Below are 25,990 nucleotides of genomic sequence, written 5' to 3' on the forward strand. Positions count from 1 at the left end.
TTGTGACTGTGCCAAAGCACTTAAGACCTTCCTAATCTTGCACTGTGAGATAAAAGCTTTAACTTTCTTTGCTGTTGCCCTGATGCCAGTGCAGCTACCTCACCCACTATTTTCATTATATCGTTACTCTCTGTTCCCTTGCTGATTTTCCTTTTCTCCTTGTGTCAAATTCAAACGTCTAAATTCTTTATATTAATTTCTGGTTTGCTGTATTTACAGCTTTGTTACTACTTGCTCTTCTGCATCCTAAGCATTTTGGGCTTTCTGCTGTTGCTTTATTTCTCTACTTGCATTTTTGCATTATTGTCTTTCTAGATAGTGCTTTCTAAGTAGATCTTTTATGTTGCTACTTTTGTCACAGTTTTCCTCACTATCCAGATTTTTTCTGTTGAACTCTTACTACAGTAACCATTTTAGACTAATTATGACCATCATAGTTATGATGCAGTGGCTTTCCAGAATCTGTGGTTCTCAAGTGGAACCCACTGTTATTTTTTGAAATCAGAGGGTAGTGGAAGTCTAGATGAACTGCCTGCTCAAAGTTAAAACTAAAACAGATTGTCAGGAGCTTTTCCAGTTTAACTCTGAAAATCTCTAAGGGTGAGAAATTCTACAGCCCCTCTGGGCTACCTGTTGCAGTACTTAATTGTTCTTGTGAAAAAAATCTTTCCTTACATGATCAGAATGTAAGGAAATAGGTTTGTACCTATTGCCTTTTGTCCTTGCTTCTTCAGGTGGAATTTGGAGAGTTGCTTATTGTCATTGCATAACTGCATGAAAAAATGTGTAACACAGGATACCCGTTAATTTTCACAGATAAATCTGTTTCCCTGTTTCATAGTTCAAGCCAAACAGCAGCGAAGTGATTGAGTGCAACCTAGTTTGCTAATTGAATTATTAATTTTGCCTACTTTCACTGAAATAAGATCATTAGCAGATCTAATAGTTGTTGACTGCAGATACTAACAGGTTGCAGGGAGTTTTCTTATGGCACTTGCAGAGTTGACTAACAACCAGAGACACAAAAAAGAAACTTGCAAAACCATAAACCATTGCTATGAATTAATCTTCATTTTATTGGATAACTTGAAAAATATGTGAAAAATAATTTCAAAGAATCACAGAAAGGTCAGGTTTGGAAGGGATCACTGGAGATCTAGTCCACATCCCTGCTAAAGCAGGTTCTCCCAGAAGAGGTTGCACAGCCTCATGTCCAGGTGGGTTTTGAAAGCCTCCAGAGGAGGAGACTCCACAGCCTCTCTGGGCAGCCTGTTCCAGTGCTCTGTCACTCTAAGGTAGTTTTCTTCATATTCAGATGGAACTCCCTGTGTTACAGTCCGTACACATTGCCCCTTGTCTTCTTCCTGGGCACTACTGAAGGGAGCCTGGCCTCATCGTCTTGACACTTGCCCTTGAGATATTTCAGGAAGAAATAAAAGGCATACGTTCTTGTTATCATTTCTTCTTAAACTTGCAGTTGTATGTGAAATTATACCATTTAAGTTGTGAGCAATTTCTCAGTATCTGACATTCAGGCTAGATTTTTCATTCCATTGATTTCAATGGACTCTGACTCAAACCACTATCGGTATGAACTTCTGCCGTGGTTGTACGTATTTCTGAGTCCTTTGGTGTATATCCCCAGCAGGATATCTGTTGTTCATGCTCCCCAACACCACCTCTGGCCTCCTTACTGTGATATTAAGTCCAGTTTGGAATATTTTGAGTGGCGTTTTGCCTAAAGCATAAGCATTCTTTATTTACTGTAAGAGTGATTTCAGTGATTCTTACTATCTGTCTTGATCTGAATGAGCACCTGAAGAGTCTGGTAGTGGTTAAAATGGAATATATGTTCTTAATTGGTGATAAGGGTTTATTAGCGTCTAAGTAGAAGTTTACTATATGTGTACAGATAGCTTTTGCCAATTAATTTAAACCAATTTACATACTCCATCTGACAGCCTGGATACGTTACGTTGTTGTATGCTCGTTCTCCATACATTGAAGCCTGTTGACACTGTCTTGCTAAAAAGTGTCACTGTAGCAGGAAAGCCTGATGGAAAACAGAAAACAGCAAAGAAAATGCAGGTTTCCCTTAAGGCAGTAACTTTTTTCTTTTATTTAGAAGCCTTTTCTGACAGGGCACAGAATGCTTTACTAAGCTTTCAAGTTCCTTCTATTTTTTCTTCATGTGACTTCCCATGTTCCACACAAGGCATCCAGAGATATTTATGTCTTTTTCGATTTCATTAAAGCACTTCCTTGGAGGAATAGTTCCTTTTCTTTTTGTCACTCTTTCTACTTGTCTTATTTTATATAGAATTACAAAGATGGGGAGGTAGGGGGGGTGAGGTGTTAACACTACTACTTTTTTCAACAGGAACAAAATACGTGTTTTTTCAAGACTCCTGTACTTAAACAGGATCAGAAAATGTAAGTAAATTTGACACCTACAGTCATTTGGTGTATAGACAAGCAAGACAAAAGCCTTGACATACTTTAACATGTAAATGCAAATATTATCCTGAAATCTGATCACTCATAAATGTGTGTTGATCTGAAACATTCTTCAAAACTGTAGAAACTACTTATTCCTGACTTTAGTGCCCCCTTAGAATGCCTTCATCAGAATCACTCCAAAAAGAGAGTCTCTTCACTTTGATATAACAACACAGGAAACAGGAATGTCACTGGCAGGAGTGGTAGACCTATGGTGTTGGGAAGATAAATTAGAAGGCAGTGTTACTTAGACTAGTTTTATTTATATTATGTAAAGATTGACTTCCATATGTATTTATTTTAAAAATAAGTTCCCCTCAAGAGGCCATCAGTAAGGATATGATGAATTTTATCATTTGGGTGGTGGTGGTGGTGTTTGAAAAAAAGAATTCTGAAGTGGTGCTTCAAAAGAACAAAAGACATTAAAAATATTAGTAATAAACTTAGAATTGTATACTAATAAGCCATTCTAACATGCTTGTCTTAAGGCTTTTTTTGAGATGGGTAACTTTTGATTAGTGTTGAAAAATATGTGTCTATACAACATTTTTGTGCTGTTCTGTCTTGTTCCACAATACAATGGCATGATTCCTCTAGACCAAAGAAGAAATGGTGCACTGGTGTGACTATTTCAGAAGTGGTTTTCAATTCTAAATTTACAGCATCAGCTTGAAACAATGTCACCATAGGGATTTGAAAAGCAGACCAATAATTAAAGAAATTCAAACTGCTTCTGTCATCTGAAACCATGTGAAATGTGTGCACGAGAAAAGCTATCTGAAGCTCAGAGATCAGCGGTATTCTAAAGGCCTAAGAGAGATACACCTCTGAATTTTAATGCAGTGGTTTTATGTATGACATAAGTTTGCTGGCTTGGAGGATTGTTTTTTTATAATGGATAGAAATACTTTCTGTACTCTGCCTGTGACTGCAGATATGTTAAAATCCTGTTTGGTAAATTGATTTCGGTGCTTTGGGTGAAGGCCTGTAAGTGATTCCAGGTTAAAAGGTTTTGGCTGATTTCCATCGCCAGGCCCTGGGCTAAAAACTTTTATCATCCTTTAAAGTAAAACAAACAAACCTGTGAGTGCTTTTCCAAAGAAACTAAATCGTCAGTCCACTGTAGACATAATTTGTTTTGCAAATAATTTATTTATTCTTAAATAAAAGAAATGCTAGTTGTTGGTAAGAAGGCTGCCTAGACAAGGATTTCCACTTATGGGATTCTTTTTTTGTGTGTGAATTTAAATACATATCACTGTTTAGAAAATATCAAAAGTGGCAAGTTTACCAGGGAAATAACAGAATGTAGACATAATGGCATATGTAATGAAAATTTACTGAACAGTAAAATAGATATTGATAACAGATTTCTTTCCGAAAGACAAATGACACATGACATAATGGAAACAAGAAATGATAGAGTTTTGTGTTACAAATAAACAACTCCCTTGAGAAACTTGAAGAATCTTGTTAAATGTGGGTATTACTTCTGCTGTATTGAAATGCACATTTTTACTACTTTTCTTCTGCTTTTCTTATGACAGCATATTTATATTAGGAAAATGTTTTCTTTGATTCTTCTGAATGCAGCTACACCACTGAATATTCTTATGTTGGTATAATTATTCTTCCCTAGGTTTTACTATCCTGTAATGCTGATTTATGTCAGTAAAAAGTAACTATTCTATGGCTTTTATGGATAGGATCAAGTTAATACTACATCACTAATTAACATATTTCAACTTAGAAAACTCTTGAATTGTTTGCCATTCTGTTGGTGGGTCTGGATAAGGGAAAGTTTGCTGCAATAGCACCCATAAGATAAATGCAACTAAGAACTGTACTGTTGCTGCTACAGTTTATTCTGTCCATTACCTGTATGTAGAGTGTGCTGTTTGTGAAAAGACAATTTTCCTCGTAAAAATTCTTGCTGAGCTTAGAAGTGTGGTCAGTGGTTGCACCTCGTTTCTCATAACTGATGTAGTTGGGCCAGTGCAGACCTTGTTTTATGTATATACAGTTTATATAGCTTGCCTGAACATCAACTTTGAATTCTAGCCAAAACTAAGGTTCAGCTCAATTCCCTGTGTTCTTTCTTAAGCTAGACTTCTAAGCCTACTCATTCTTGTATCACAGCTTTAAAAAAACAAGAAACATTTAAGGTAAAAGAGGGTAGCTGAGAGAAAAGGCTTTGGTCATAAAGGTTAAGAAATGTTTAGAAACACTCAGCAACGTCTAATTTGAATAATTTTGAGAAGATGTCTAAAAGCTTTCTCCTTCTACAATGTTTGCTATTTCATTCTTGTTCAGCTTGGCTCTGCCAAGCCTATATGTATTATTCCTAGAATAATACATTTACGCCTAATGTATGTTGTGGATTATGGGAAGTTTTGAAAATATCTTAGGATAATTTTGCATTTGCTCCAAAGTTCTGGAGTTCAAGATCGTGTCTGTGACAGGATCCTCAAGAGCTTGAGGAATACTAAGACCTTCTGCCGTTGTGTTCCAAGAAAAAGGGAGAAAAACTACATCATCTCCAAGCACACTTCAACTGTGACTACTGGGCTGGTTTAAGCTTACCAGCCATAGACTTGTAAAATTATTTGTGTAAAATCTGTTTGTATAGGTACTTATATGTCTGCTTGAAAGCCATGATGTAATAATTATCTTTGAAACATTTGGATTGAGATCCTAATAAGGGCAGGGAAACAGAAAACGAAGGCTGCAGTGTTGGCCTTACATTACCCAGCCGTACTGCAGAACAAGATGTTAAGTGCTGTTCAGATAAGCTTTCAGTGCAACAGCAGAACTGCCAGAGGAGGTAATAAGTTTGCTGAAGATCTTGACAGCAGACTATAGTAAATGGCATAGATGGTGTAACATTTCACTGAACATCTGTCAGTGTTTTAAGGGAGTGGATACTTCCATGCCAAATGGGTAAAACATTTTTGTCTCATCTTAATAATAGCATGTTTCCTTCTTACCAACTTGACTGAGAAATTCTGAAAGGTGGCTTTCCTTTATTTAAGGTTTTGTGCTTGTTTTAGGAATGCATGGCAACTGGGTTAGCTTTACAGAATTGTCAGGCATATACTTTTTTCAAATTATTTGAGCACACTGCGCTTTATGGTGTAGAAATTCAGATATATGGCTTAGACATTTGTGTATTTAATGATGTTGTATATCATATAGTGTTACAGGTGTCACAGTGATCTAGGGGAACTGGCTCATACAGGCTTCCAAAGTTCTAGCAGTAAATTCATGCATGAAATGTTTTAAGATTGAGATAAGATTCCTCTCACATTAAGATGTCATGTATTGTTTCTTTTTAGTGTCTGATCCTTACTTTTGCAGATCTTGGTGCAAAATGCCAGTTGCTTAGTAGAGGTTATTAAAATACTTAAGTCAAAGTCAACATTTTCCTTTCCAACCACACCACTGTAGGTCTTGCAGTGGTTCACAGAATATTATTCCTTCTTAGAAAAACTGATTAGACATTGCTTTAAGCTTGCATTGCATCAAAACACTTAAAAGATGTAGTTATCAGATTTCTGTGAAATCTCAGTTTGTTTACAGTTGCCGATGCATAAGATGTAGGTGAAGATTAATGGAGAACCAGACTGGTAGGAATTAGAAGTGTCTAGCATTACATTACAAGCACGTTTACATTCTGTGTTATTCCCACAGAAGATACAGTAGGCATGCTGAACAAGTAGAACAGTTGAAAAATATTCAAACATGCAAAAACCAATAAAATGCTGTGTGTTTTTTGCAGAGAGAAAAATCATGAGGTTCCATGTTTAGACTTTCTAATTCTGCATTTGTGTCTGAAGAGCCTCAGCTGTTCTGAGAGTGGTTTTGGCTTTCTTCAGTTTTGGGATGGAATGGAGCTCCTCCCTAAGGAAAGCCCTTTGGATCTTCTTCAGGAGAGATTCTGAGTTGATATCCTGGCCTTCTGTTGGTTTCAGAGAGCCAGTTCAGGTAGAAGACTTAAAGTATCTACCACTTATTACCTACCTGTTCTCCTAGTTCATTAGCTTGCATACGTGGACTGTAGGATCTGTATTTCCCCTTTGTTCAATATTAGTGCAAAGTATTTTTATCCTAAGAGTAAGGTGGTGCTTTAGCAGTGCTGCTGTTATTACTAATAATGCTAAAGTTTCTATATGAAAAAAAAAACAAACAAAAAAACCAACAGGAAATTCGAACTGTTTGCAATATCTTGTGCAGAATCCAGTTACTAAAAATCAGCTATTACTCCAGCCTGCAGTACTTAATTTTTTCATAGCAATTGCTAAGTGAACTAATTTAATCCATTTCCCCTTGCTTCCTCTCCCTCTTCCCCAGACTGGGCATCTTCTCCCATCTCATCTTTGCTTGACATATGATCTCTGCTTCTACTCATCTTTGGGATGACAGATGTGATGGACGTGCAAGGAGTTCAGAGTTATTGCCAGGCTTTAAGTCTTTTTTGGCTAAATATCATGCTTTAAAACACTTCTTTCTTTGTAAATTATTCTTCAAACTACAAATAACAGCAATGAAAAGGTTCATTAAATAGTTTGAAAATGTGTAACACCAGATCATGCTGACTTGCTACGCACAGGATTTCATTTTCATCTAAAACTAGCTAGGAGTTGAGTAACTTACAGATTTTTCTTCTGTATTTTAATTATTATGATCCATGTTTAATGTGTCTCATCATGCCTTTGCCAGTAATGCAATTTCTTTTTGTTTTTAAATGACCCCTTTTATACACTGTGCTACTGCTGAAGGAGCTCAGTCCTTTACAGGACGCCTGCCTTGGGAACAAGTTTTCAGTGTTCTCTTTTTCATTCTCTTGCTGACAGGCAATGTAGACTTCTGAAATATCTTGGTAACTTGTTGTGTGTTGACCTTTGGTTTGTAATGTAGGAAACGTATTGTTTCTTAGCCAGGCAGGTAAGCCACACTACAAAGGAACAAGTGTGTAGCAAGTGAGACCCAGAGTAGGGACCTAACACATAAGGTTGGCCAGTTCTGTGCTGCCTGTGTGCAGAGCTAGTGAGATGTGTCTGGTCCCTGCTACCTGGAGTAGGATTACTGGGACATATGTGGTGTGGAAATAGCCAGATGAAAGTAGTGTAGCTTGGAAGGTTGATGGCCACTGCTGCAGCCTGTTGTGAGGAACAGTGGTGGCTTTAGCTGATGTGGAGGAGTGTGAGGGGTTGCAACCCTTTCCATACATTAAGAAACAAGCCAGGAACCTCTGGTCTGTGCAGCAAATGGATGTGGGAAACTAGTGGGAAACTATGGTACTTCTGGGTTGATGGGGGAAAATACATTTGTGAAGGATCCTGAAAAGTAAATCCTGTTTTTAGTGGCTATCTATGTATATCATTTATATCTATAAGGACTGTCAAGATCAGATCTGTTGCTTTGACCCTTAAGATAGATTTGGAAAATTTCCTCTTTTTTAGTGTTCGTTTTAGTTTTGTTGTGGCAAATTTGTCTCTGTGTGGGGTATTTATTAAGAGGAAAATTGGTTCGCAAGTTTATCTGGTACAAAGAGGTAAATCGATCTGCTTTTCTCTTTGACTACATGTTTACATAAGGTTAAAATACAACAAAGAATTAACTTCTGCTCCAGATGGTCAAAGTGCCAATTCAACATTATCTTACTACTGGACATTTCTGAATCTGTTTCCAAAAGAAGTGATGCAAATAGGTGATGCTAATGTAGTTCAGGCAGCTGAATAGAATGCCTTTTCTGTGTGTAAATGTGGGTTTCCGTAGTAGGTGATAATAGTGCTTTTTGCTCACTGTTCCTTTTTGCTGCATGTAAATGCCAACTGTTGTTATAATGGTTAAATAAATAAATAAACAGTGGCCTTCATGTCAGTCCTTAATACCTTGCACTTGCAATGGATGCTCCTTTTTAAAAAATGCATGATATAATGTCCTTAATATGAGAATATTTTTCAGTGTTCTTATTAATTTAATGTACTTTTACAAATACAAGAAGCTTACTATTCCTATAACTGATTCTCAGCAATGACAAGTTTAAACATGCACACAGAAATTTGATTCAGTTAAAATTTGTCCTTCTCTTTTGTCTGTGACCTACACAACTAACACCAGCAAATCTTTTCCAGAGAATCTGTGTAACTGAAGGATTATTTTCTTTCATCTATAAAACTTATTTTAGATTAGTAAAATATTAAAATTCAGTTTTTGATGCATTGAAATAAAACAATCACCCTTCAGTAGCTGAAAAAATTATTTGAATGTTTTTTATGGGGTTTTGTGTGTCTTTGATATTGCAAATAATAACACAGATACATATTTCTTAGATTGTTTGTTTTTACATTGGTATTTGTGGAGGGAAGAGGTTATTTTAGGCCTTTTCATGTTCAAAGCCCTGTAAGTTCTGGTGTGCATTCAAACCTTATTTTTTAAATCCTCTAGGGTTGCAGGCATTGATGTAAATTTGTACTTAACATGTTATTTTCGTTCTGAAAAATAGCAACTGCTTGTTTGGACTGCAATAATGTTCTGAGTTTGCGAACGGCTGGAAAGCCTCCAGATGCTAGTGAACTGCGGATATCCCTGTGTTTGCCTTTTTCCTCCTTTTCTACTCTTGACATCTGAATGCTCTATAGCCATCAATGAACTGGCCCTCATTACAGCCACAAAAAGATAAAGTGTTGTGTGGAAAAACTAGTCTTGAAGTCTGTGACAAAGCAAAGTGCTGAACTCAGGTAACATGAATCTCAATCTAGTGACTACATGATAAAATTATGCCTGCTGAATAAGGTCTGGAAAGGAATTTTCTGTGAAATGTAAACTAAACAAAGTTTTTTCATGGTTTTTTTTTTGTTTGTTTTTTTTTTTTTTTTCTAAGCAATTTCAAACCTCAGAGTTATCTGTAGCATGAGTCAAACTTTCTGCTGTGAAAGGGGCAGTTCAGGAAGCAAATCTCTCCAGGGATGCTCTTAAACAAAAGCATTAAGTACTTGGTGGTTTCCCCCCCCCCTCTATTTTTGGAAAAACTGTATCTTTGTTTTGTGTCATTAATTAAAGGAATTAAAAGGGGAAAAAAATCAGAAAAGGAAAAAAAAAAAAAAGCACAACTTGAAGCAGTCACTGAGGAGACTGTAATTTATATTGAAGATAATTGTGGAAGGTGGTAGAGGAGAGTTCTTAAAGATTCGATGCTACTGCCTGTTTTCTCAGACTTCCTGCAGACTGCTGATGACAGCTGCTTCATTGAGATTATTGGTTGTAGCTTTTATTATGGAGTTTTAAAGCTACTTTATAAATAATGTATGAACACACCAAATGGTAGCATATCTATATCTGTGGTTTGTTAACAGGCTTATAGGAATATACTGACTTTACAAACTTACAATACTTAAAGCTAATCCTTAATGAAAATCTATGCAACAAATTTCTCCAAATTTCTTTGTCTCCAAATTGCACCTTGATATTCCGATGTATAGATTTGGAAAATCTCCTCATTTTTAGTGTTTACTTTAGTTTTGTTGTGGCAAATTTGTTTCTGTGTGAAACTCCTGTGGGTGAGTTTTCAATGGGAAGCTTTGCACAAAAACAATGGGAAATAGGTGATGTGGCGAGAATCTCCAAATTCCTTGGGTATTTTTTAAAAAATAAGGTTTTGTCAAGTGAATTTCTTGTTTTTACTTCAACTTGTACTCCAGCTGGAAATTCCTGTACTTTTTGATTAGGTGGTGGAGACAAGAACAGCACAGCTTCAAGAGAATTTGGTGCCACTTGGTTCTGGTAGCAATGCTGTCTTTCTATGTGGACTGTTATTCTTTTTGTTTGGCTTCACATATTTCTTTTGTTCCTTTGTATATGTTTGTGTCTTTGTGGTCTCACTTGTGTAATTCTGTACCTTCAGGTCATTCATGTTCTTTGTGGGTTTGTTCTACTGCCAGTTAACTGTATAAAACTTAGATCTCTCCTGCAGTTGCAGTTGAGCGAACCATTGTAAATCTTTTTTTTTTTTTTTTTCTTTTTTCAGATGTGAATTCCTAGGTATAGTAATGTTGTTTGCTTCAGTTACAAATCCATTGGATTCATAAAATGTGAACTCTCCATCAGCAGTTAACCATGTTGGCTCACTGTAGGGTGCCTTCCTGTTAGTGGGCTGGGAAAAGTCTGTTAGGATTAGATTTAGGTCTGTTTTCTAAATGGTAAGTATCTCTTTACAGCTATTTTACATCTTGAATTTAGTGTCTGTTAAATGCATAGGATGCAATTAGCTGTGATTTTTTTGTTGTCGCATTCTGAAAGGTGTGTAACTCCTCTTTCTCCTTTCTCCCCCTGTCCCTGTAAACCCCTCAAAAACCATATAAACACCCTAAACAAACTCTAAACTCCCAAGAAGATAAAAGGACTTTAGACTTGGGACGACTCTTAGAAAAACTTATTCTCAGTATCTTCTTTACTGAAGATAGGTGCAATCACTTGTACAGTATCATCTCCTATTTGCCTAGTGCAGCACGGTTTCACTGATGTGGAAATGTCTGATGGAAAAGAAATTCAAGATTGTTGTCTTTTTACTGCATTGAAAAGTGCCTAGACTTTTACAAAGCTTTCAGAAAATTATTTGCAGTCCATTTAGGGAAGCTGGCAGAGCTATCAATAGATAAGTCAGGTCTTTGCTTGTCTGAGGTATCCTTGAAAGTAAAGAATGTGAAAGGCTGAATTTTCTACTTGAGTTTAACAGCTGCAGTTGTTCCAGAGTGAGCACTGAAAAAACTGCTGCATATTTTTATCCAGATCTTCATTGCTGAAATGATAATGAGGGCTGCTGAGGGCATTTATTTTTTATAACATAAAATGATAATTTTACTTTTAAGATAACACATTGATTTAGGGACCACTTCCTGATCTGAGCTTTCCTTAGTTACTCTGCCTCAAAAATAACAATATTTTCAGCTTTTGAGACTCCAGGATAGATTAGATCTTACCTCTTTATTTTCATGATCAGTAATCAGGCCCTATATTCCCTGTGGCCCTGGAGGGAAGGGAGCATCTTAAACTCTGGGCCTTACAAGTTGTGTGGATCCAGTGGTTAACCCCACAGTAGGGAGGGAAATGTGTGTTGTGTTCATGTAAGCACGTATCTTATTGTGCTGGTTTTGGCTGGGGTAGAGTTAACTTTCTTCACAGTAGCTGGTACGGGCTGTGCTTTGGCTTTGTGCTGGACGCAGCGTTGGTAACACACCAATGTTTTCGTTACTGCTGGGCAGCGCTTACAGAGCGCCAAGGGCTTCTCTGCTCCTCACCCCCCCAGCAGCGAGGAGGCTGGGGGGGCACAAGGGGTCGGGAGGGGACACAGCCGGGACAGCTGACCCAAGGGCTGTCCCACACCATATGGTGTCATGCTCAGCATGTAAAGCTGGGGAAGAAGGAGGAAGGGGAGGGATATTCTGAGTGATGATGTTTGTCTTCCCAAGTAACCGCTACACGTGCTGGAGCCCTGCTGTCCTGGCGATGGCTGAGCGCCTGCCCGCCCATGGGAAGTGGTGAATGAATTCCCTGCTTTGCTTGCGTGTGTGTCTGGCTTTTGCTTTACCTATTAAACTGTCTTGATCTCAGCCTGTGAGTTTTCTCACTTCCAATTCTCTCCCTCATCCTAACGTGTGGGGCATGAACAGCTGTGTGGGGCTTAGTTGGTGTTGGGGTTAAACCATCACACTTAAATGTTGGCCTCCTTCCCACTAGAAGGTCTGTTATGCAAACTTGAGAGCTTTGTGTTGTGAGGAAGGGAAATTTGAGGTTTTGTGCTGCATTTATCACTTGCATATGTTCTTTCTCATTTCTAATTATAAAAGGCACAAATGAACAGCTGAGCGCCAGGTGAAGATTTCAGATGATTTCAGGCTTATCCCAGATTGTATGTCCATCTTTTAAACCCTATGGATTAAGCCTTGCACTCTATTGGGAAGCCACAGAAGATTAAAGTTTTGGCCCAGACTTCAGTTTTAGCAGGGCACGATGAAGGCTGTTTCATCTGGCTGCTTTTTTCTTATTTCAAGTAGACCTCCAGATACTTCTCTGGGTAAAAGATGAGTGTGATTTGTTTAAAGGTTGTGGTGTGGAATTATTTGGTTTTTGAATTTCTGGGTTTATATGAAAAAAAATTCTAATGTAATTTAGATTGAGATATGATCACCCTAAAAGGAAGGACAAGCATGGAAGTGTATGGTATGAATTATGTATTTCCATGAAGTTTTTGGTTTAGGTTGGACAAGGCTAATATGCTTCAAGTTGCTCAAAGATCTCTTGCCTTTGGACAACTTGATTATCTTAACTGGAAAAGTACAACTGTGGTGAAAGGTCTGAGATTTGTAAAACTCTGTAGAAGATCCTAGAACAGATATATAAGAAGAGATAATGGGAATGAAGTATATTGACCCTAGATTCTGCTGGGGAAGGTGTCTGTCTAGAAATTGTCAGTCAGTGTGGATTTAATTCCCATTAATCAAGGTACAAAACACTGCTTAGGGGAAATAAACTGGAAGTGTTTAATCTTCAGAAGAAAACCCCTCTTCCTAAGATGGACAATTTAAGAAAACTATTAAAATACTGTCTACTGTTCAAATGGTCTACAGGCTTTATCTTCAGTTTAGATAAAGTAGAAGTCTTAGGAGGGGTTGCAGAACTTTCTGTTGTGTTATCCGTTACCATAAATTCTAGAATCCCATACAGAGGTGTAATGAAATCAACCCCAGCTGAAGTCCACTAAAATGCTTAGTAATTACCTTCATCTGTTCACTTTCTTCAGTCTCTTCCCTACCTTTATTTTTACTTTTAAACTTATGTGAATTACCAAAGTTCAGTAAGCTTTTTCCTCTTCTTCAAAGTTCCAGTTTTAAAACTGGTATTCCTCTGGTTTGCTTCATTAGCTTTTTGGCCATGAGTTTGCTTTTCCCTGATCCAGTGTTATTTCCCATTCCTTATTTTACATGATCTGAATTTTATTAGATTAGAGTGCCCTCATTAGAACCTGGGTTCTTCTCATGTGTGGTTTCTCGTTGGCTATTATGGTATTTACTGGGGTGATGGCTTTTTAAAGGCTCTGGATTTCAGTAATGTCCAGAGACTACCTTGAGGTAAAGTGCTACAAACCATTTTGCCTCTCGATTCTTCTCACCCAAAGCTAATAGTTAAGTGGGTGAAATGTGAAAGTGGACTGTAAGACCTCCCCAAGGATTTTGCAGAAATACAGGGAAAAAAAAAGTAGGATCCTTATAGTGAAAAACTGTTAAAGATTTGGAGTATTCCCCTCTTGGAGTGAATGGGACAGCTTGAAGGATGGAATGTAGCAGATATAATAGTTCATGTGTCACCTGTTTCTCGAGTACAATCCTGAAAAATGGTGTGCTTAACACGCTTTGTAGTTCTTAATGTTAAATTAAATAACCAACAATGATGTTACAATTTGCGTACAGGTTTCACGTTGGTAGGAAAAGGATGGACCAGGAGTATAATAAAAGTTGACACTGCTCTGCCTTCTTGCTCTATGAGATGTCCTCCAGCTGCAGGGCTACTTCCATTAATGTGGAGAAATCAGATGGTATCTTTTTGTGCTCTGCTTTTGGAGTTTTTACTTCTGTTTGTATTCATATTTTTGCTGGATTTCATTCTTTGTTTTTGCATCCTCCCCTGCTTTCCTTCGTGCTATTTTTTTTCCCTAGCTGTAAAATATTTAATGATTCTTAAAGCTGAGGACAACTTTGATTGACATAGTCAATGCAGAGTGCTAACAAAGTTCCGAGAAGTTTGGCAATGGTTAAAAAAAGCCTGTGTGGGTGAACAGTTTTCTGTTACAGTTGATGGTATTGCCACTGAGAAAATAATTGGAAAGATACTCTTTTTAGATATTAGAAGTAATCAGATGTTTTGGAACATCTCTGCTATTGGAAGTGTGGGGGAGGAGGGCTGATCTGCACCACTTTCTTCCCTTTGTCTGTATAAAGATAATGTAATGATAGCTCTCACTACCACGTCTGTAGCCAGTGGGAGAAGATGGTAATGTGCCTTTTGCCCAGAAGCCCTCCAAGTACAGTTATCATTCAGTGTTTCTGATTATTTCAGTGTCTGCTCATGCTTTTTTAAGTACGCATGGGAGTAACATAGACTTTGAGAAATAATGCTGATTATTTAAAAAATAACTCATGAGAAAATATCTCTTTCTGGGAATTTGTGTTCCAGTAGATTAGCATTATTGATCATTCTTCTCTCACGTACTCTACAGATGATTATAGAAATCTGAAGTTGTTATTCTTTTCTTGTCTGATGCAATTACTAGTGTAAGGAACAATCCAATTAGAAGACAACAAGGATGCATTCTAATTGTTCTAATGAATTATGTTAATGCTTTATGCTTGCAGTCAGGTTTAGTAAGAAATCATTTGACAAAGTGACAGCTTGTCTTATAGGGCTAGCAAATATAACTTCAGTTTTCTCTAACTGAAGTCTACTGGCAGTAGACATGAAGCCCTGTGTTAGGTTTCCAGGTGCACTGCAGATTGTTAAAAATCTTTTCCCGTCTAGTATTTGTAGTACCAGTAAACCGTTCTGTGTTTAGTTGTCAGGGAAAGCAGGTGACTTGCTAACTTATCCCATGCAGTTCCTAAATAGTGTAGTAGGACAAGAAACAGTCATTCAAGCAATCAGACCACTTCTGAGAGACTTAGTACTAAAATATTTCACTTTAACCTAGCCCATCCACTGAGTCTTTTCCAAGATATCCAGCTGTACTTGAGACAAGGCGCACTTGGATAGTGCGCAGATGTTTAATCTCTGTTCAACTGTTTTTCATCCTTTTCATGGATTTTAGAGCCATGCAGGACTGTGGAGTTAAACCTCTGCAATAACCACGTGCATGCTTCTGATGCCTATGGAAAACTGTCAGTGCCCCCCATTTACCTAATGACTGGGGTGGTATTACTGAACACAGTGCACGTTACCATGTAAGGGTCACAAAGTGCCTGCAGACCTGCCAGGCTGTAGGATAATTAACTCAGGACTGGGTTCTTTGCTTAAAATGAGTAAGATCGTGCTTATGGTAACATGAGAATGACCAGTATACATTAAAACCACATGAAACAGAGCAATTGATAGTGAGAATGTGGTTGGGGAAAGAAGGTGTCAAATGGATTTTAAGTATATTCTAATCCTCATATTAGAAATTTCTCTCCCCTGCATAACAGCCTTTCATCTGTCTGATGATGTTTTCAATTTATTTCCTTTTGTTGACAACATCTTCTGGCCACTTAAATCTAATAGGTGATCTCTCTTTCTCCAGAAAGCAATGGAGTATTCAGTTCTCACTAAACTGATGTCTGCATTCACTCGTAATTAGATGAAGTACTGAAGATGGCACTACTTTTTTGTATTATTATTGTAATTCTTGTTGTTGTGATGATGATGATATCTCCAGGTCATAGTTGAGTGCCTGCATGATCTATGATGAGTAGCGTTCAGGGTCTATTTTACTTCTAATTGTTGGTAAAAAAGGGTAGCAATAACTCAGACTATTAATAAAGGCTTTATGATATAATTTAGAAACCTTTTGCCTAGACTTCTGCTCTTCTATTTTTTATTTTTTTTGTTTAATGGAACACAAAGTATACTTAGAATTATTTCAGCCGTGCCTGAGCTGCTTAGGGTTAGTAAATATGCACTAAGTAGTTTAAGACTATTAAGAGATTTTAAGATCATTTAACTTCTCTCTAAATACTCTGTGTTCAAACTTTAAACTTGACAGTTGGAAGACCTGCCCTGCCTAAACAGAACTAATTTATTTAAAGAGACCTTTAAAAGTTAGAATGGGGTGAAAGTTTGAATGGCAGTGAGTCAAAATAGAAATTGTAGTTACCCTATACCAGGTTATTTCTATGCATTAGCTATGAGATAGTGTTACATATAAGAGGGAAGCTATTTAAGTAAAACCAATATTGGTAAAAGATACATCTGTTTTTCTGATGGCTAGATGAAAAATTGCGCTAGGTTACTGTCTGTCTCTATAAGCAATGTGGCACCCTGCTGTTAAGTAGTCTCTAACTGTGTATGAAGAGATACCTTGCCCTTCATTTGCTTAATCTAAAATTCAAATGCTCGTTGCAGTGTGCAACTGCATTAGCAGTACTTAGACAAATTAAATGATTCAGTATGGTAGGTCTGAAGAATCTAATTTCCATGTGGGGAATCATTTTTATCATCTGGCAAAAAGACAAAATGTGAATTTTACGTTGGCTGCTTTTTTGTAACATTTGTGTTGCGTGAGGTTTGCTTTATTGTTAATCCAAACTCAAAACATGGACCTGTAATTTAGCTCATAAATGCTTAACTAGTGTTACAGATTTTAAATGTGCATAAGATATTAATCTGTTTACTCTGTTTTGAACTTCTTTGCACACATGCTACTCTGAGCTCTGCTAGAGCAATTCTTGTATTGATGCAGTTCAGAACCATGCTTTTATTTGTGATTTGTACCTAACTACCTCTGTAGTCCCATTATGGTTTGTAACATAATTAGGCATGTGCAGCATTAAAAAATATATACATGGTAGATATGGTACCTGAAAGATACCTGTGGTGTATTCAGTTTTTCAATAACTTTTTTCTCATAGTCTTCTGTTGCTATGAATATTTATAAAAAGACTAATTTATCCCATGAAAAGTTTTAGTCTATTTCCAGTAATGAATCAGGCCTTTCATAGTCTTTATTAATATTGTTCTGAAATCCTGAAAATTCACAAACTTAAGAATATGGTATCTAGGCTGCATATTCACCTATCAATAACGAGTATTGACTAGTGGAGTTGGGTGAAGTTGCTTCTAGGACAGAAGTGAATTCTGTGTGTGGCTGCCAGCAGGTCACTGCCTCAGGCTCCTTGGGTGGATGAACGTGGGCTGTGAAGGAAAGCTGCAGGGAGCTGCTGGTAAAAGAACTTTCCCCTTTGTTCATATTTTCTATGTAACCTTGAGAACCTTAGATGTCATTCTTTTACTTCACTCCTTTTGGACAAATCTGGGCTGATTTCAAGTTAACAGAGGCTTTGCCACTGATTCTAGGAGATCTGCAATTCATTGCTATGTGTAGCCTGTTAATGAATTTAGACTGCAGAACAGTAGGTTTTCTGGTTTGTTGTTTGTTTTTTTTTCTTTTTTAATTAAAGGGAGAATAAGGAAAAAGTTGATAGCTGCTTTATGCAGAGCTAAATCTGAAGTTTTTTTGCAGGCATGCAGGGAGGTGATCAGTGCTACAACATGATGCCAACAACCTATTGTAAATCCTTTATAGGCTCTTAGAAGGCTAGTGCGTAATTAACCTTTGCTTGAAATTATTCTCTTAACTAAAGAAGAGACCTCCCCAGATAAGCATGAAAAACATAATGGACATTTCTAGATGCTTTTTTTCCTGAACATTTTATGGATTATTCCCAACAGGAATTGAAAACCATCAGGGCAGCAGCAGCCTGCTCTGGGAGGGAACTGGCTGATAGTGTATTTGAGGCTTTGGGATTTCTGTACAACCTTAGATTTATTTATTTATTTTTTTTTGTTTTGTACAGGCCAAAAGTGTGTTTGCTACTTTATATTGTGTAGCAAAATACAGTCTGAAATCTCTGGTGTAGCCAAGACATGCTTTTAGCTAAAGAAACGTTTATTCAGGAAAGAAAAAGCATGAAAGTAAAAAACCATTAGGTAGTTCCAGGAATGGGATTAGAGTAGTGGGTGTGGGACCACATGCTGACATAAGCTATATATCTGTGAGGTGATCAAGTTATTAACCAGAGACTTCAGTTGTAGCCTTTGGGCAAATATTTGTTGAAACATAAAGGTTTTGTTGTGTTTAGCCTGGTTCCTTTTAGCCCATTGTAATCTCAGTTTTTCGTCTGGTGAATTCAAGCCATCAGCACTTTCAGGTGGTTTTAATATGTGGCTCTGGGCTTACTGGAAACCATCCGAAGTACAGGAGAATGTGACTTGTTGAGGTTTTGCCTTATTTGGCCAGGATTCTGAGCATTAGTCTTGTTTTAAAACTCACATTTCTCTCTACTAGCGGAGGTATAGCTACTTACTGAGCTAGACTCAGCAGGACTCCTAGGAGCTATAGGTTCAAAGTTCAGCCTACAAAGTTATGGTGGGAAATGCTTTCCTGCCGTGGCTGTGTATGCTCAGGGTGCATTGTGTAGGGGGTTTTGAGGGTGGGGCTTTTGGTGGTGGTGCTTTTTGTCTTTTTCTAAAAAAAGGTGTATAAAGGTGGTGAGAGAATAGATAGAGGAATTATTTTAAAGAGGGTGAATGGAATTGCGGGCCTTTCACATGAGAAGCAAGGCATGTCCCCAAAACTGTGGGAAGATGAGAGAACAGGGCATGGTTATGTCTCAAGGTGATAAAACTTTCATGTTTATTTTTCTTTGGTTTACTATGTTCCCTGGCTATTGGGCTTGCAGCAGACCTGGGGATACAAGTAGGTCTTCAGTTTTATGTCTACTTTTTGGAGAAAATGTTCTTCCACAAGTACGGTCATCTTGCAAATGCTGCAGTTTGATATCCCACCTATTAGGAAAATAATGGTCCGGGAAGTGCAAGCGAAGTCCTGCCCTACTGGAAACAAGAGGAATGCTGACTGTTTTCATGGGCCAAGCTTTACATCGTTCTCACAAATGAATACTATAAGCTCAGTAGCCTTTTTTTGTGTTGTTGGCTTCTCTTTACAGAAATTTCTGAAATGCAAGAATTGAAGATGAAAATCTAAAAAAGCTGTGCCATAATCAAGGCAAGGATCAGACCAGTTCACTGGCCTAATCTGTGGGGGCATTTTTTGTGAGTTTTGCTTTCTTCAGTATTTATGGACTATTCAGCACAAGCTGAGTACCTTAAACAATGCACTGTTGAATATTGCAACAACACTCAAATTTGTGTTCAACAATTTTCAAGAAATTTTTATCTTCCCATAAAAGATTTTTAAAAAATGCTGGGGAAAAAAGGGTAATACTGGAAAAAATGTTAAAGGTAGAAAAAATATTTATTTGCTTTTGTCCTGCAGACCTCTCTAAATCTTAGGTTTAAAGATTATGGATGCAGACTGTCTTCCAAAACTTAAGTGTTTTAATATTCCCATCCTTTTGGAATTCCCTAAACACTCAGTTGCAAAAAGTTGGGGTTTTTGTGGTGTGTTTTTTCTTTTTTTTTTTTTTACTTTCAAGGATCAGAATGTTATCATAGTTTCATAGTGACCATATAGTCATTGTGTTATAAAAAGACCTATCATGAAGCATGACAACAAATTATTATGAGGTTCTTCCAAATGGTTTTGAAATTTCTGTATCTCCCAACTTTCCTAAATTTTGCCCAGATGTCTGATAAACACAACATTTCAAGCAGTATGCCAGACTTGGCAGACACTAAATTCAGCAGAATGTAAATTACGTTTAATGTGTTTATATATCCTCTTGGCATTTTTCTCCTTCCTCAGACTCAGCACACTGTTACCCCAGTGAGTCCCATTTACTAGTAGGCTGGAATTCAACTTGATGAGATAGTTTAAAAAAAATCTCAAGCAGCTTGCTAGAAACTTTTGATATTACAAAAATTACTTGCTACTTTATTTCTTTATGATTTTCTTACTTTATTGTGTATTATAGTTGGTTTTTTTCATGTCACTAAACTGTGGCAGTATCTGTTAAAGTATCCATCCTAAAGTCTGCTCTAGTGGAAGCTGCTCTTAAATGACTTTTACTGGAAGCTGCTACTTTAAGGCTTGTGTGCATAAGGATTTTTTTAAAAATAAAAGTTTCAGTTTTCAAACAACTATTCTGTGTTTTCAACTTGGTCTAAGCTCATCTCACTCCCACACAATGGTAGAACTTTACAGATATTTGAATTTCTCAGTGTATTTTAATTTTTCACATGTTAGAGAGCATAGGTTTGACAAGCCACATAATCATAAATTGAATTACTGTAGCGCTGAGTAATCAAGCTGCAACAGGACCTGCTTTGAGAGCTGCCTTACAAAACTACAAGGAAAAAGTTCTCTGATCCAGTCCTCTAAGTGGAAGGCTTGAAACAATCAGTCCAAGAGATGGGAGTATGGAAGCATAGAAATAAGGTGTTTGGCGTGCTGGGCAGTTGTCTTAAATGACCAATCCCTTAACTGCTGCTAAGGTTTTTGTAGGTATGTAGGCAAAGTGAACTTAAAAAAACTGAAGAGGAAAAAATTATTATTTTTTGTAGAGCTATTAAGCAGCGCTAACCCCTGAATTGCACTGTATTCTTGGATACACTGCAGGTAATTCTCTCCTTTAATGATTTGTGGACATCACCTGAACAGAAATGAAGGTTAAATCCTGTCTGACTAGCTTAACTAATACAGACCCATTAGCTGTCACAGATGTGTATGATTAGTCTTTGGTTTAGCAATTACAGAAAAATATTAAATACTCCCATTTAGTAAAAGCAATTTGAAGTGTCGTCAGGTTTTTACTGCTTCATTAGAAGAATGTAGTTTTGCATATCTTCATAAAAAAAAAGCAAACTCTGTAACTAACAGAATGACTAAAGCATACAGTAAAACTGCTTCTGTAAGTAGTCTTTGGATTTCAGTTTTCTCAGAGCAAGCTACAATTGTGAGCCTTTTCTCAGGAATGAAACACTGAAAGATCTCTGTGGCTAAATTTAAACCTTGTAGCTGACATATTTGCTGTGCATATAGGTGATGGACTAAATAAATGTCCTGGATGGGTTTGGTAAGTTATGTTTGCTCCTACCTCACAGTTAGGAATGTCTGATTGGAGTAGGGAGAAGGTTATATTTTAGGTAATGGTAGTGTTTTAGTTGAAATTTTTTGATGCAAGATGTAGCATTAAAATAGTGACAAGTTCAAAAGACCGATTCATTATGAAATATTTCATAAATCAGTTTGGTTTTTTTTTTTTTTTAAATCATCTGTGGCAGGTAGCATGACAGGCTTTCAGGATAGTTTTTAGCCTTTAGGCTCCTGTCTCATACTTCTGTACATGTTTCTTGGTGTTGTGGAGCTGTATTTGTTCTTACTGGGACTTAATAAATAGGATGCACCGATGTCAGTAGGAATTAAAATCAGTCCACATTGAAATTCAGATATCCTAGATATAGAATATATCTTACTATAAATTACTGGTAGGAGTATAAATCTTAATGTTATGGATGTGTCCAAAGGATAAAAATATAGATGCTAATTTTAAAAATCTACAATACTTTGAACAAACAAATCCTTCTTGTTACTGCATTTTTTTAAATGATGGAATATCAGTCCTGTTATGTAGACGTGCTTATGTAACAGCTTATAAATAATATATACAAACTCTTTCATAAAGAAGTTATAGCCTTTATTCCACTGGTCTTAGTAACTTGCTGAGAAGACAAATTTAGGGAAAAAAACCATATACAAAGATAAATGAATGTCTCCTCACTTCAATGTTTCAAATGCCAAATCCATCTAAAAAGTTCCTGATAGATATATAAAACTTGTGCTTGCTGCTTTGATTTTTCTATACTTTTTCTTTAAGCCCTCTTCATCCTTGAAGATACATGATTATTAATGATAATTACTAATTTATTGCTCTAGTTCATGATGAAAAACCCACCACAAGAATCAAGTTTCTTGCTACTTCTTGTTTAAAAGGCTGTCCTGGGTTTTGCCCTGTAAACCTGAGCTTATACCTTTGGGTTTTAAATCCTATGTTCTTTATTCCAAAGAATCAAAATGGTGGGCACTGAAGCCACGCAACAGAATAAAAATTCATGGAACTGAGAACCAATGGAGTTTTAATATCATGAGCTGAAATCCTTCATGTAACCTTTGACGGTTACTTTTAAGTATCTTTCATGTGTCTATCTGCTTTAGTCTTAAATAATGATTCTGAGACATGCTGAGGAACAAACAGGTGTGATATCAAGGAAGGTCAAATAACTGAAATATTAGTATATTTCTAAAACATACCTGAAATATGTTCAAGTATAAAGCTTAATTAGTAGATGGCTAGGCTTTTTGTTAATGTTCGTCAGTCTCTTTAAAATGTTGGCTTGACAACTAGTGTTTATACCCACAATATATATGTGTGTGTATATATACATCATATTTAAATTGGCCTCTAAAGTTGCCTTTATACTTTCAAATTTGTTAGCTGGAAAAATATGGGTATGCTTTTTTGCAGGATAAAGAGTAGAAGGTTTTTAATGGGATTAATAAGGAAGATGAAATATTTTGGTGTTTCCTTTTATGTGGTGAGGATGATTTTTTTTATTAAGATTTCTTTTAACAGCTTGGATTCTATAATTATAATGGCTTTTGAAAGAGCAGTATTAAATCTGCTAGCCATGAACGGAAGAGGAAAAAAGTAAGGAAATGGTAAAAGTAAACAAAAAAAAATCCAGCAAAGAACATGCACGATAATCTCTCCAGAGATCTGGCGCCCTGTAAAATGATCCCTTTCTGTTGGAATGGGTTTATTAGATATCTCCTTCTAGTTCAGAAAAAAGAGAATCAGCATTTATCTTCCTTCCCTTGTTCTTGGCAGTGGTGAATATTAAAAGCTACATGTGACTTGGTATTTGTCCCTAGTGTTGGGCCATGGAGGCCCTTCAGGGCAGGGCACATGGACTGCGTTGTATGCACAGAATATTTGGGACAGGAGGATCCATTCTTGCTTGATCTTTAGCCACTAAGACAGTAAACTGTTGAAGTTTCAAAAAAGTAAAAGCAGGAGTCAAAAACAAGCAAACAATTGCTCTGTTGATGTTGTAATTCCAAACGTTAATGTGGTGATGTTGAAGATGTGTTCCTGAAGAAACCTCTCTGTCTCAAGGAGCCTGTCCCAGTGTTCTGACTTTCTTTGAGGATTGCTGCTGGAGTGATTGGTTATTGCAGCTTCTCTCCAGACTTGGTTTCACAGAATTGTTATGAAATTATCCATGAATTAGTTTATTCTTATTTTTCCTTGGAGTTACTTTTGTTACCTTCTCAATCTTGGGAAGATTTTTTTTTTTATTTTTTTATCTTTAGTACAGATCCCGGTTTAAATGTGGTGCTCAGAAACTGCTGAAACTTGTCAGCTGAGTATTTTGCTCTGGCATTGCTCCCAGTAGCTGATATTAAGGCAGTCCCAAGTGGTCATTTCAGGGCATTGTAACCCAAACTCTGGGTGTCAACTCTGACATATGGCAGTTCTAATCCAGGTACCAGTGCTAGACTGAACATTCTAGGGTGGTCATGAGTAGTCAAAAAAAAAAAAAAAAAAAAAAGGAAGGAGGCCTTGTATTCTAAAATACTGTGTCCCTACCAACTAGAATTTATGCTTTCCTAATACCTAATGTTGTGCACATTGTTGCTAACTTTTTGTTTACATTTGAGAAAGGTGCTTTGGAAGAATACAGAACAGTGTATGAATTCCCTTACTCTTCTGATTCAACAAAAGTTGACCGTAAACACTGGAATTACATTTCTGAAAGAAAATATTTCCTCTTCATAGATGCTTATGTTACTTTTATGAAACCAAAATAATTTTATTGGATCACAGTAAATCATATTGATGGCAACAAAAGAATAGACAAATTACTGATGAGGAAATGACTGTCCCACAAAGTGCACACCTGGATAGATGGATTTAATGGAATCAGTGAGTTACTAGGTAAAGCAATTTCAAGTGTTGTTAAACGCTCTGTAAACTGACAAAATGCCACATTAGGTTAATTCTGTTCATGGTGGCTTTGTACTTATGCTCAGAGAAACCTTCATGTCACTAATTTAGAGTAACAGTGTGGATTGTTGCACGTACTAGTCTCCTAAACATTGGCATATTTCTTACCCCAGGCTTGTATTTCCTAATAACTCATTATCAAATCACATTTGAGAAAGGGACTGCTGAATTACTTAGCTAGAATACAGTCATAGGTTTGGCCTTATTCATGACCTTCACCAAATAATAAGAGGCAGCTGCATACATCTTGTGCATGATGGGAATGTTTAATCTCCATTCTCCTGTAATGGAGTAGTGTAATTGAGAGTGAAATGCATAGGGTCATATTGTCCCTTCCTTGCACACTACAAAATCACTCTGATCATCGTCTGCACTGAGCTATATGGTATGGATTTTTTTCTTACTCTTGGAGCTAAAATACTTGTGTAGCTAAAATAGGTCCTAACAAGGAGCTCCTAGTGGTATACAAAAATGAGAAATATCCTTGCTTTTCTAGTCTCCAGAAAATGCATTGGTTTACTCTATAGCAGTGGGAAGTTAATATTGTTTCATGTAACCCTTTTAGAAGATTGATTAGTTCTAGCTGTGCTATCTGTAAGGATAGAGTTGTGGCTTGTTCTGAAGAGGAGATCTAATTAAAATTCAGAATTCATCATTTTTGGGCTGATACTTAAAAGAAAACCTGAATGAAAAGACATAATGTTGAAGCTTCTCACCAAACAAACATTAGTTTTGTCAAGGTTTTGCTTTATGGTGAAATTTGTGTATCTGAAAATACGTGGTATTGATTGTAAAGCTTTCCAATTACAATACTGTTTACTAAGTAGATATTTTGGAAACTGGAAATTCAACAGGTAGCTGATAATTGATGCTATAAATGTTACTGATTATTGCATTTTTTTTTCTTTGGTGGTTTTGTGGCAGAAGTATGTACTGCAAAGTAATGTACGCTTTTGTAACTATATGGGCGGGGGAAGTCAAATAGAAATTTAGGTGCTCCCCAAACTGAACTATTCTGTTCTGAGGAGTTCAATAAGATTCCCATGGAGAATACACCTCTTCCCACACAACAAGCGCTTGTGGATTAATATCTCCATTGAATGATTTTGCGAGCCTCTCTATTAAAGACCTCTAATTTATGTTTTCTTTTTTCAGGTAAAGATTAGGCAATAGAAGAAGCTTCCTGCAACCTCCTAATGTAAGTGTGTGTTTCTCATATGAACATCCTGCTCTGTTCACTGAGACATGAGACCCATCAGTGATTTCTCCTGACAGCAATGAATAACGAATAACAAAATCTATGCAACACATATCCATTCCAGTACCTATTTAAAAAGTGTTTGGAAACACCTTGGGGCAGGGGGTGGGGAACCTGACCCCAGAATCATGTAATAGGAACCTCTGTGGGTCTCTAAACCTACATGTCTTGTCTTTGAACTGGGGGCACAATTTTGTGCATCAGGACTTGTTAAAAACAGAAGGATTACAGTAGATCCAGTAATGTGAAACAGCTTTAGATACTCAGGACACAGGCTATATATATGGCTTTTTGTTTGAATAAGATTAGGCTGGAGAGTCCAACCCCCAGCAGACAGAGTTGGGGTGAGGGTTATTTCGTGATCTGTGATTGACCTTATTCCTCTGTATCTTTTGCAAAAATGTTTTAATCCCATCACAGCAGGAGATTTTATGAAGCCAAGAGGCTTGGCATTAGTAAAGAG

At 36.9% G+C, this 25,990-nt stretch overlaps 1 protein-coding gene across 3 annotated transcripts in view; it reads left to right on the forward strand.

Moving 5' to 3' along the window:
• The window catches only part of FHIT (fragile histidine triad diadenosine triphosphatase), a 614,495-nt gene that overhangs the window by 93,519 nt on the left and 494,986 nt on the right, over positions 1-25,990 (forward strand). For all 3 annotated transcript variants that reach the window (XM_056336274.1, XM_056336273.1, XM_056336275.1), the window contains one exon: positions 25,425-25,467. The gene's annotated coding sequence lies outside the window, so the exon portion shown is untranslated. The remainder of the gene's footprint in view (positions 1-25,424; positions 25,468-25,990) is intronic.

Source organism: Falco biarmicus, chromosome 4 (assembly GCF_023638135.1).
Source record: "Falco biarmicus isolate bFalBia1 chromosome 4, bFalBia1.pri, whole genome shotgun sequence".
NCBI classification, from domain to species: domain Eukaryota; kingdom Metazoa; phylum Chordata; class Aves; order Falconiformes; family Falconidae; genus Falco; species Falco biarmicus.